General features: G+C 44.4%; 1 protein-coding gene across 5 annotated transcripts in view; it reads right to left on the bottom strand.

Moving 5' to 3' along the window:
* The window catches only part of LOC137649946 (calcium uniporter protein, mitochondrial-like), a 799,430-nt gene that overhangs the window by 58,694 nt on the left and 728,110 nt on the right, over positions 1 to 12,626 (bottom strand). The window lies entirely within an intron of this gene.

Below are 12,626 nucleotides of genomic sequence, written 5' to 3'. Positions count from 1 at the left end.
TCATATGACGAGAAAAACATCCCTTTGTCGAGGAAAAGGAGGAAATAGTGTCAGTTTTTTTTTTTTAAATTGATTTCTCTGAAGATAATCAGTTTGAAAGAGTAACTTTTATTTTCATATGACGAGAAAAGCATCCCTTTGTCAAGGAAAAGGAGGAATTAGTGTCAGTTATTTTAAATTGATTTCTCTGAAGATAATCAGTAATGAAGAGCAACCTTTATTTTCATATGACGAGAAAAGCATCCCTTTGTCGAGGAAAAGGAGGAAATAGTGTCAGTTTTTTGTTTGTTTTTAAATTGATTTCTCTGAAGATAATTAGTTTGAAAGAGCAACCTTTATTTTCATATGACGAGAAAAAACATCCCTTAATGAAAAAAAAAAAAACTACGATTCAAGACCTTCGACTGAGGCCTACAGATACTCTTTCTATGGGTCTTGTCTTCGACCTATACTGATGAAAAACGTATAATGTAAGCTATTCACGTCTATAAAATAGCAGAAATTGATAAAAAGGTCAAAATGAAAATGGAAATAAAGAACGGAAAATTATGCAGCCACAGGAAGAGTAAGGAATAATTTATTTAGATTTCCAGTAAAAAGTCGACGAGTTTATTAACAATATCAGCACAATAAGAAAATACGAAAAAAAAAAATAATATAATAAAAGTATAAAATAAATATCCAAAAAGAAATTAATTTAGCTGTAGATATTTGTTAAATACATTCAGAAAAGAAAAATATAGAAAGGAGAAAGAAGTAAATAATCAGTGGTATAAAATAAGGTTGTGTTCGCTCTACAACTATTTTATTTAGTTGCGTTTGCTCTACAACTATTTTCAAGAACAAGACCTAACCTTCCAAATTCCAAAGAAAACCAGAACAGATTAATTTGAAGGGCAACTCTCCAGCGTTGAAATCTGGAACCTTAATACCTCCGTGTTACTGATTATTTTCTTAATTAACCTGTAAGGACAGTGAGACAAGCGTCACCAAGATCAACTAATACTTTATTCAAATGTGCGTGGGAGTATATTACAAGGTGCGGACGGAAAGGTAGGATGGCGCTGGCGCCAAAACAGATTGAATTGCCCGCCAAAATATATGTGTTTTCTTACACTTACAAATATACGAATTATGAGTTGACAGAAACATGTAATGAAATAATACATATGTCAAAATGTAGCTCTGATAGAGCGGAATATATATACATGGGAAACCACGGTGTGGCGAAAGGAGAATTCAAATAAATAAACAGTTTGTTGATTTTCTGGACGACGGTGTCCTTACAAACCTTTTACCTTAATCTATTTTTTAAAGAATAAAGATGAGTTTGAATACCACTACTTTGACCAATCAATGATAAAAAAAATCGTCCCTTTATTAATAACAAGAAAATCTAATTGTTACCGTTTTTATGTATTTAATTGTACTGAGTTAGAACATATGGAGATGGTTTGGCTATGCTCTCCGCACTCCCCAAGAGAGATTAGTTCACCAAACTTTCAACTGGGCTCCACAAGGCACTGGAAGTGTTGGAAGACCCAGGCCTACATGGCTCAGGACTATGAAAAGGGAAGTAGATGGAGAATGGAGAAGTACTGATTTAAAACCTCAAGATAGAAACGACTGGCGTAATCTAACTGAGGCCCTTTGCGTCAATAAGCGTAAGAGATGATGATGATGAGAACACTATAATAATCCTTAAATGAAAAGGCGTCTAAATAATTATTTATGATTTTATACCTAATTTTCACGATCACATGTAAAATTAAAGGTCAGTATTTATCTACCTCTTATTTTAAGGCGACCCACAATATGACTTCCTTCCAAAAAATCCTTAAAAACCTTAAATGCAGTGTTGCCACATGGGTTAGTGTAAAAATCCCCAAAACTCCTGATAAAAAAATCCCCCAAAACCCCAAAATCCCCATTTCCACGAATATATTTTCTTCTGATCATGTAGGCTTTACTCATATAGAAATTGCTCACCATACTTCATCTAGATTCTAGAGTGTAAGTAAACTAATTGCAACAATATAAAGACTTAATCATTTTTATTTTTTCTTCATATAAATTTGTACAGCATATCCCCCTTAGACACCCAAAATCCCCAAATCTAGGGATAAATCCCTATAGCCGACAAGCCTAAAGTTCTTCTTTTTATTTTCTCCTTCTTCTTTCACTAACCTCACCACCATCTCCTGTGGCTACGATCGATTAGGAATAGAAGCCTTTATAATTTGAAGTCCTTCTGAACAGCATCTTCGTGTCCATTTGTTCTTTAAGTACCTCTTGACTTTATTGGCTTTATTTAGAACTCTACCAAGACTCGAATGAATCATCTTAAGCTTCAACTTCCTTTATAGTAAATCAATAATTAAATTCCTCAAAATTTCGGTGACAGTCACAAATTCTTGGTTCTATTTATTTAGAGAAAATTTTCATTTTGTTTCACATTTTTTTTATATAAGTATTCATAAGTATTTATACATGTAATAGTGTTATCTTTTATAAACTGGTTTTATTATTATTATTATTATTATTATTATTATTATTATTATTATCATTATTATTATTATTATTATTATTATTATTATTATTATTATTATTATTAGTTTTATGATTAATTTCAAAGAGACGGAAAACAGAAATAATTGAATAATTGCAACAATTAACAATAAAGATAAAGCTATTTTGATCCTCTTGTTATTTTCAAGTTTTTATAGTTTATATATGCCAGATTCACTTTAATGTCATTATTGTTCTTAAACTTCTCTTGTAGCTTTTCCTTATTTCCATTCCTCACTGGGCTATTTTCCCTGTTGGAGGCCTTGGGCTTATAGCATCTTGCTTTCCAACTAGGGATGTAGCTTAGCAAGTAATAATTATAATAATAATAATAATAATAATAAATACATATATATATATATATATATATATATATATATATATATATATATATATATATATATATATATATGTGTGTGTGTGTGTGTGTGTGTGTGTGTGTGTGTATATACATACTGAATATGTATATATAAATCTAAAATTAGTGCATGGTGCAAATTATGGGGTATGAAGTTGAATCCTAACAAAACTCAAAGTATGATTGTAAGTAGGTCAAGGACGGTGGCTCCTCAACATCCAGATCTCAGTATTGATAATGTTTCTTTAAATTTGTATGACTCTTAAAATTTTAGGTGTGATTCTCGACAGCAAATTTACTTTTGAGAAACACATTAGGTCTGTGTCTTCTTCAATTGCACAAAAAATTGGCTTTTTTGGGCTCAAGCCATGGCGTCCTGATGGAAGGATCCTATTTGGTAGCTTCCTTGGGTAATCACTACTAGGATTTTCCCAGAGAATTAAACCACAGGTTATCACAGAATTCTAACTTCTGGAGCGAGTATCCTAAGGGTTTCCCCTTAAGACATCGTGTATCAACAGGGGACACGCATGTATTAACGTGCCACATAGCTATCTACACCCCATATAGAGTTAACGCTTCAATATGGCGGACAGAGAGCGGCTGGGAGCTGAGCCGCAGCCAATCTAGATGTGGCGATATCGGTACTCGCGATGTAAACAGACGGACGCCATTGCTTTTGATGACGTCACGTCCGTCCTCATCCTTTTGCTAGTAGCTCGCTCGATTGGACGTATTTTTCCCTTTGTGCGACTTTATCTGCTTGCATCCTCGCCATGTCTCAACCTTCAGCTTCACCTTCTTCTGGAAAGTTGAGTACAAAGGTTAAAGTATTGTTTAAATAAGCTCTGACCGTAAAGTAAATCTTACTTTTCGAGATATTTGCATAATTGTGGCAGAGCTTTGCCAGACCGGTCAGCGCCATTTTATGACGCTGCTGTTGCTTGCATGCCTTATTTAGTTAGCCGCAACAGCCTTACCGGTATATAAATTACTAATCAGCGCTATTAGTTATTTAGTCTTCATAGCTAGGAACTTTATATCGTGTTTTTGACGCATTAGTTAGGGTCTTCGCTGACCCCATACCAGTAGGCTTTGATTAGCCCCTAGGCCAGTGAGCCTATACCAGTGTTAATGCATGATATTTCAGTGATCCTAGTGTTAGTTATGAAGATTTTGGCATTATTTTACGATACCATTGACAGTGATGCAAGTGTTTTTCGCCTTCAGGGACCATATAGGGGGTAGGTTATCTTGAGTGCCTTGCTAACCTAACCTTATGATAGGACCCCTATATGCTCTCTTCATCCCTAGCCCTAGGGCTTCCCTCTGGTAATCTTGTACCCTATTACATGTGATAGGACAAGACTCCTCAGAGTACTGTATCGCCTCCCCACCTAAGGGAATGACCCCTCCCTTAGTGTTGCGGACCTTAAAGGTAGGATCACCTCCTTTAAGCTGAATCGGTCCTTGACCTTTTCCTTGCGATACGTCTTCTCCCTTCCTTGATTAGGGTCTAACAACCCTAATCCAGGTTAGGTTGGGAGGGCTGGTTTATGTACCTTGCTGAAATATACGCGTGCACCGTTTTTCAGTTGGTCCACCTACTATAAGTTAGGGTGAGCATCTCCCTTCCTAGGTGGCCGCTCTGGTGCATAACCCATCCTTTCTTATAAGAAGACCCTTTCCCCCCCCCCAACCTATCTCTTGCCTAGCCTAACCTACCAGTAGGTTAGGCTTCATATGTCCCCTGTCCTACACTCCACCCTAGGCTGGAGTGCTGGACCCCGTGGTGCTCCCAGTGTTGTCCGCTCTGATACATAGACCCTCCATAGTGCTATGGAGTCAGTTATCATTTGGTCGACATGAAGAGTCTCCACCCCTTCTTTGGGGACACCCTGTCCTCTCTTGGACTGCCTTAGCCCCCGGCCATTGCGGCCCCTGCTTAGGATGATAGATTCACCTCTATCATGGTGGTACCTTTTCCAGAGGTGTCTTGACTAGGCTAGTACAGCCTTGCCATCCCACCTCCATCTTTGGTGCTTGTCCCTTGCCGCCTCTACCCCGGCATTACCGCCGCTACGGGTGACTTCCTTATCCTTGCCGCCTTCCCCCGAGTGCCGGGGGATCGCCGCCGGCCGCCGGCTTACCGCCGTGGCTTCTCCATTCCCTCATAGCCTCGGCACACTGCCGACCCCTCCCGGAGTGCCGGCACTAGCAGCCGGCCCCCGGCCCCGGCTATGCTCCTTTATCCTTACCCCTGTCACCCTCCGACTGCCTCCGGCTGCCGGAACCGCCGCTCCTTGCCGGCGGCCGCCGCTACCGGCTGCCGCCACCCTGGCTTCTTTTGACCATAGAATGATCATTCTTGAATGCCAGAAACTCTGCTCGAGCGGCTTCCGGCGTGCCGGGGGTATGCCGGACCCGTCCGGAGGCGGCAAGATGCCTTGCACCCCTTCTCTCAGCTATCTTTACTAGCGATAGCTCCTAAAAACCGCACCTAGACGGCTTGTTAACGCAGACAAACTGGTACGGAATCGTACATTTTGTTCAGTTTTCACTCTGTCTTCTTGCGTGTTTCATCTTTCCAGCACGCTACGTGTAATTGGCACGTCTGGTTGCCGGAACCTTACTAGGATCTCATGATCCCCAGACTTTCTTGATAAGATTTCAAGCATAGTCTATAATATGGTTATTCTAGATGGAATTCCCATTATCAAGACACCTTCCATGGAGGCCTACGGCCACCTGGGACTGTCCGATGCTACGGCAACCAGCCGGGCGGGTTACACGAGGCATGCGTCTGTCTCCTTTCACCCACCCTTCTGTGCATCACAATTAATTTAAGTTAATATTAACTTGTTAATAATTAACTTTATATACGAGCCATATTATGACTCTACAATACTCATCGTCTCTTTCTTTTACAGGAGGAGTACGTCATGTGTGACCACGACTTCTGCGCGGTCCGTCGGCCACACTTCTATGGACACACGGCGTGTAGGACACACGCCCCTTGTGCTCACAAGAGAGGGGATCTCAAGTACTGGGGCCCCACCACCTGTTCGGTCTGCCAAGAATGCTTACAGAAAGCATTCTATGATTCTCCCTCAGCGGAGATTCGGGACACTACTCGGGACAACCTACGCAAGTGGGTACGTGGCTTTCAGAAGAACGCCACTGGACCATACCTAGCCACAGAAGAAATGAGGTCTTTGCTGTTCCCAAAGGCCTCTCCAGACTCAGTGGTCCCAGTCGAACAGATCCCCGTAGTCCAGATTACAGTGGAACCTGATGTTGTCATGGCTCAGTCCATGAATGATTGTCACCTGGATTCAGAACATGATGAACGCATGTCAGAGATCTCGGAGGACACCGAGAAAACCCTTATGGCCCAGGGTGAAGGGGAGGATGATGAAGAAGAGGACCGGGTAGTGTATACCGAGTCCGATAAGGAGAATGCCCCTCCCTCCATCCCCCCTCCTACTCCTACACCGACGGAAGTGTCTCTCCCGTCTACGTCCTCCACCACGACTCCTCTACCTACGGCACAGGATATGATTCGGCTCATTGAATCCGTGATGGAGCAGAAGCTCCAAGAAACTCACCAGATCATTCAGTCGATGGGAGGTTCCAAGGAATCTCACAAAATCTCCATCAAGGACCTCCCCGCATGCTCGAGCGACAATCCGTGGCGATTCGCCGAGCATATGGTCATCGCTGACGACAAGATCTTCGTCAGCGATAAGATCGGTTCCATACCCCTGGAAGAAGTGGAGTTCTTCCCCCGCTTTGAGGCGTATCCGGACTGTTACGTCCGTCTACGTTCAGAACCATTCTCAAAGGAAGAGACCGAACCGAAGGAGAAAATAGTGTTCGATCTCTCGAAGGCCCAGGCTATGCTTGCCAAAGCGCTTAAGAGCAGAGGCTTTACCTGCTCTGGACTTCCGGCTCTGAGCAAGAAGTACCCCACCTACGTTGCGCCCGATGAAGTGGTGATACCCTTCACGGAAAAGGCCTTCGCTGCCTGCCTTAAGGCTGTAGAAGAAGGGAAATCCTGCCCTGCATTGGAGGAATGCAGACCTTTCTCCGCAGTCACCCCGCCCGACACCAAACACTGGAAGGATGTGCAACACACCTTCGTAGTGGGCAAACTAGATCCTGACATTGCTGGACGTCAGTTTAATGAGGACCTCCCCAAGCTAAACGATCACCTCCTTCGTAGGGAACAGGAAACGAAGGAGAGGCTGGCAGCATCTCTCACTCTCCAGGTCCAGATGGACGTAATGGCTGGCGACACCAGAGTCCCTGACCATTACATGGTCCTTGCCAAATCTCATATGGCAACCTTAGTCAAGGATCTGTACCACTTCATGCGTGCTCGTAGAGCCTGCAGAGAATTCGTGTTCTCCAGTGCCACTGTCAGACACGAACCCCGGAAACTGATTTCCTCCAACATCTGGGGCAAGTACCTCTTCCCGTCTGATCTAATGAAAGAGATCACAGACAAGGCCGCATCTGAGAACAGGAACCTTCTCAACAAATGGGGCATGTCTAGGAAGAGAAAGCCCTCTCAGGATGACGGTCCTCAGCCTAAGAGGAAGCAGTCGAAGCATAGACCCCAGCAACGTCAGCACAGACGTCAGTTTCCGGCACCCGCTACTCCCCAAGTGGCCGCTCAGCCGCCACAGACCTTTCAGTTGGTCCCACAGCCGGTTTTGTCCTCATCACCGGCCTTCAACCCCGCCTTCGAGCAGCACTCCACTACCTTTCGTCCCAAAGGTAGAAGCTCAGGCAGGGGTTCCGGCAGAGATTCCTCTCGCCGGCCCTCCAGAGGCAGAGGAGGACAGGGAGCTAGCGGCCGAGGCAGCAAGTCCTCGGGACCCCAGAAGCAATGAAGTGCTTCCGGTGGGAGGAAGACTCCGCCACTTCCAGGATCGTTGGACCTTCGACTCCTGGGCACACAGCATCATCAAGAAAGGTCTGGGCTGGAGCTGGGCGCAACCACCCCCAACCTTCCAGCAATTCTTCCAACGTTCAACCCCCCTCCTGGAAGAATATGTGCTAGACCTCTTGAACAAGAAGGTGATAAGAAGGGTGAAGTCCACAAGGTTCCAAGGGAGACTGTTTTGTGTCCCCAAGAAAGACTCAGACAGACTCAGAGTAATTCTGGACTTATCCCCCCTCAACGTATTCATATCGAACAACAAGTTCAAGATGCTGACTCTTCAACAGATCAGAACCCTCCTGCCTCGAGGGTCTTTCACGGTCTCGATAGACCTGGCGGACGCATACTGGCACATACCAATGAACCATCACGCTTCCTCCTACCTAGGATTCCGACTCCAACGGAAAAGCTATGCCTTCCGGGCCATGCCCTTCGGACTCAACGTGGCCCCTCGGATATTCACAAAGCTAGCGGACGCAGTAGTACAACAGCTCCGCATCCGAAACGTCCAGGTGATGGCCTACCTCGACGACTGGCTAGTGTGGGCGCCCTCGCCCGAGGATTGTATAGAATCCTGCAGAAAAGTTACCCAGTTTCTCGAACACCTGGGATTCCAGATAAACGCGAAAAAGTCTCGCCTATCTCCAGCTCAGAAGTTCCAATGGTTAGGCATCCACTGGAATCTTCAGTCACACCGCCTTTCCATTCCAGCAAAGAAAAGGAAGGAAATAGCAGGGTCTGTCAAGCGACTGTTAAAATCCAAACGGATCTCAAGACGCCAGCAGGAACAAGTTCTAGGCTCTCTACAGTTCGCCTCGATCACAAACCCAGTGCTTCGTGCACAGCTAAAGGATGCAGCGGGAGTCTGGAGACGTTCCGCATCCATCGCTCGAAGAGACCTCAAGAGACGGCTCCCAAGCAGATTTCGACTTCTTCTAAAGCCGTGGTCAGAAGCGAGGGCCCTAAAAAGGTCCCTTCCTCTCCAACACCCACCTCCATCTCTCAACATCCATACGGACGCTTCGTTGGAGGGTTGGGGAGGTCACTCCCACCAAAAACAGGCTCAAGGCACTTGGTCTCCCCTATTCAAGACGTTTCACATCAACATCTTGGAGGCCATGGCGGTTCTTCTGACGCTGAAGAAACTCTCCCCGCCCCCGTCGATACACATTCGCCTGACCCTGGACAGCTCTGTGGTAGTGCGTTGTCTCAATCGCCAGGGCTCAAGATCGCCCAAGATAAATCAGGTGCTCCTGACAATCTTCCGTCTGGCAGAAAGGAAGAAATGGCACCTGTCTGCAGTTCACCTACAAGGATTCCGCAATGTGACAGCGGACGCTCTATCTCGGACAAACCCGATAGAGTCGGAATGGTCTCTAGACGCAAGATCATTCTCCTTCATCTCTCACCGAGTCCCAGAACTCCAGATCGACCTCTTCGCAACGAGCGACAACCATCAACTTCCTCGATATGTAGCCCCGTACGAGGACCCCAAAGCGGAAGCGGTGGACGCCATGACCTTGGATTGGAACAGATGGGCCAAGATTTACCTGTTCCCTCCCACCAATCTTCTGCTGAAAGTCCTCTCCAAATTGAGAACCTTCAAAGGGACAGCAGCTCTAGTGGCTCCCAAGTGGCCCCGCAGCAACTGGTACCCCTTGATCCTGGAGATGCAGCCAACGCTGATCCCCCTCCCGGACCCAGTTCTCTCCCAGCAAATACAGAAGTCGACTGTCTTCGCTTCATCATCGAAAATCAAGGACCTTCATCTCATGATTTTCTCACCCTAGCCGCTAAGAAAAGGTTTGGGATTTCGAAGGAGAGTCTAGACTTCCTTGAGGAATACAAGACCGAATCCACGAGAAGGCAATACGAATCGTCTTGGAGGAAATGGGTCTCCTTCGTCAAGGCAAAGAACCCCTCGAAAATCACCATAGATTTTTGCATGTCCTTCTTCATTCACCTTCATGGACAAGGCTTGGCAGCCAACACGATTTCTACTTGCAAATCGGCCTTGACTAGACCTTTGTCATACGCCTTCCAAATAGATCTGTCTAGCGACATCTTCAACAAACTACCGAAGGCCTGTGCCCGTTTACGACCGGCACCCCCTCCGAAACCAATCACTTGGTCTCTAGACAAAGTTCTCCACTTCGCCTCCAACTTGGACAATGATTCATGCCCTCTTAAGGACCTGACTCAGAAAGTTATATTTCTCTTCGCTCTAGCTTCGGGAGCCCGAGTCAGCGAAATAGTGGCACTATCTAGAGAAGAGGGACATATCGTTTTCAACGATTCAGGAGACCTCTCCCTCTTCCCTGATCCGACGTTTCTCGCAAAGAACGAATTACCTACCAAACGATGGGGCCCGTGGAGGATATGCCCCTTGAAGGAAGATGCCTCTCTATGTCCAGTAGAGAGCCTTAAGGTCTATCTTCATAGAACTTCAAACTTTGGTGGAGGCCAACTCTTCAAAGGAGAAACATCGGGCAGCGACCTGTCACTGAAACAATTGAGAGCTAAAATCACCTACTTCATTCGCAGAGCGGATCCAGACAGTACACCCGCTGGTCATGATCCTAGGAAAGTCGCTTCGTCTCTGAATTTCTTTCAGAGTATGGATTTCGAAAGCCTCAAGAACTATACAGGCTGGAAATCCTCGCGTGTTTTCTTTAAACATTATGCGAAACAAGTGCACGAAGTGAAACATTTTGTGGTAGCCGCAGGTAGTGTTATGAAACCTGCTCTGAACTCTGCTTAGAACAGTGAGTTATTAGGGACTCTAACTCGTCGGGTGCCTATGTTGACCCTCAAGTGATACGTAGTGAAGCAGAAACCACCTTGTGCTTTCTTTAACTGTTCTTACCTCAGGTGAAATGTCATAGTAGATTACCACATGAGTGCTACATGCCACGTGCATGACGTGTGTTACATAAAGACTAACGTTCCGTAGAACGAGTGCCTACTAATACTTGATTCTTCCCTTTCAGACTCAAGAGCACGCCTTTATGACTATGTACATTTTTATCAATGTAAATGTTTTTTACTATTTATTGCATGACATGTATTGATTTACCTGCAATTATCTAATAAAATGTCTATTTTATTACTTGTGCGTCTCCCTTGCTCCTTTCTTACTATGAAATATACTAATTGTCATAGTTTTATTACCCTTTATTCTTGGTTAAGGAAAATGCCAGGATTTACTCCGGGCATTTATTTATATAGAGCAAGTAAGTTTCCTTAGCGAATACTTACTCAGTTATGAAGATGAGTCAACTCCATGCACGAAGTGTACAACCACCACTTCTTCAAGTTTGTTTCGACGCGAATACCAAATCGCTCTGACTTATCTTCTGGATCTCATTGTTCCTTCAGCCTATATGAATAGCCTTCCCATGACCACTTTGATCTCAGCATAGCCCGTGGGGACTTCCATGCCAGGGGGGCAGGAAGGCAACTGCCTCACGGTAGCTCTAGTATAGACCACTATGCTTTCGGCTCAATGTTTTAGCACTCACTTATAAAGGGGAAAAAGTCTACCACGATACACTAATTCTCTGGTACTCTTCCATCAGGACGCCATGGCTTGAGCCCAAAAAACGGATTTTGAGCGAAGCGAAAAATCTATTTTTGGGTGAGATAGCCATGGCGTCCTGATGGACCCGCCCTGTCTGTTATCAGGTCCCGCCCTGCGCCGCTGTATCATGGTGATGAGCGAGCTCCAGACTTACGGATGAGGACGGACGTGACGTCATCAAAAGCAATGGCGTCCGTCTGTTTACATCGCGAGTACCGATATCGCCACATCTAGATTGGCTGCGGCTCAGCTCCCAGCCGCTCTCTGTCCGCCATATTGAAGCGTTAACTCTATATGGGGTGTAGATAGCTATGTGGCACGTTAATACATGCGTGTCCCCTGTTGATACACGATGTCTTAAGGGGAAACCCTTAGGATACTCGCTCCAGAAGTTAGAATTCTGTGATAACCTGTGGTTTAATTCTCTGGGAAAATCCTAGTAGTGATTACCCAAGGAAGCTACCAAATAGGATCCTTCCATCAGGACGCCATGGCTATCTCACCCAAAAATAGATTTTTCGCTTCGCTCAAAATCCGTTATTGAGAAAGTCTTACAAGATTTTCGGTGATCAATCTATTCTGAAGAAGTGTTTTAATTCTTTCATTCTACCTTGTTTTGAGTATTGTCCTCCTGTCTGGTGTTCAGCTGCTGATTCTCATCTTAATTTGTTGGACAGAAACTTACGTTCTATTAAATTTCTTATTCCTGATCTAGATATTAATCTTTGGCACCGTCGTTCAGTTAGTTCATCATGCATGTTGCTTAAGATTTTTCATAACTCTGACCATCCTTTACATTCAGATCTCCCTGAACAATTCTATCCTGTTCGTAATACTAGGCAGGCAGTTAATTCTAATAGCCAGGCCTTCTCCATCATGAGGCTCAATACCACACCGAATTCTAGAAGTTTTATTCCAGCTGTGACCAAGTTGTGGAATGATCTTCCTAATCGGGTAGTTGAATCAGTAGAAATTCAGAAGTTCAAAGTTGGAGCAAATGTTTTTATGTTGACCAGGCTGACATGAGTCTTGTTATAATTTATATAGGACATATCTGTTTTTGACGTTGTTAATAGTTTTTATAGGACATATTTGTTTTGACGCTGTTACTGTTTTTAGAATGATATATTGTTAATTTATTCTCATCATTTATTTATTTCCTTATTTCCTTT

This window comes from Palaemon carinicauda, chromosome 11, assembly GCF_036898095.1.
Source record: "Palaemon carinicauda isolate YSFRI2023 chromosome 11, ASM3689809v2, whole genome shotgun sequence".
NCBI lineage: Eukaryota > Metazoa > Arthropoda > Malacostraca > Decapoda > Palaemonidae > Palaemon > Palaemon carinicauda.
This window is presented reverse-complemented; position numbering and strand designations above follow the sequence as displayed.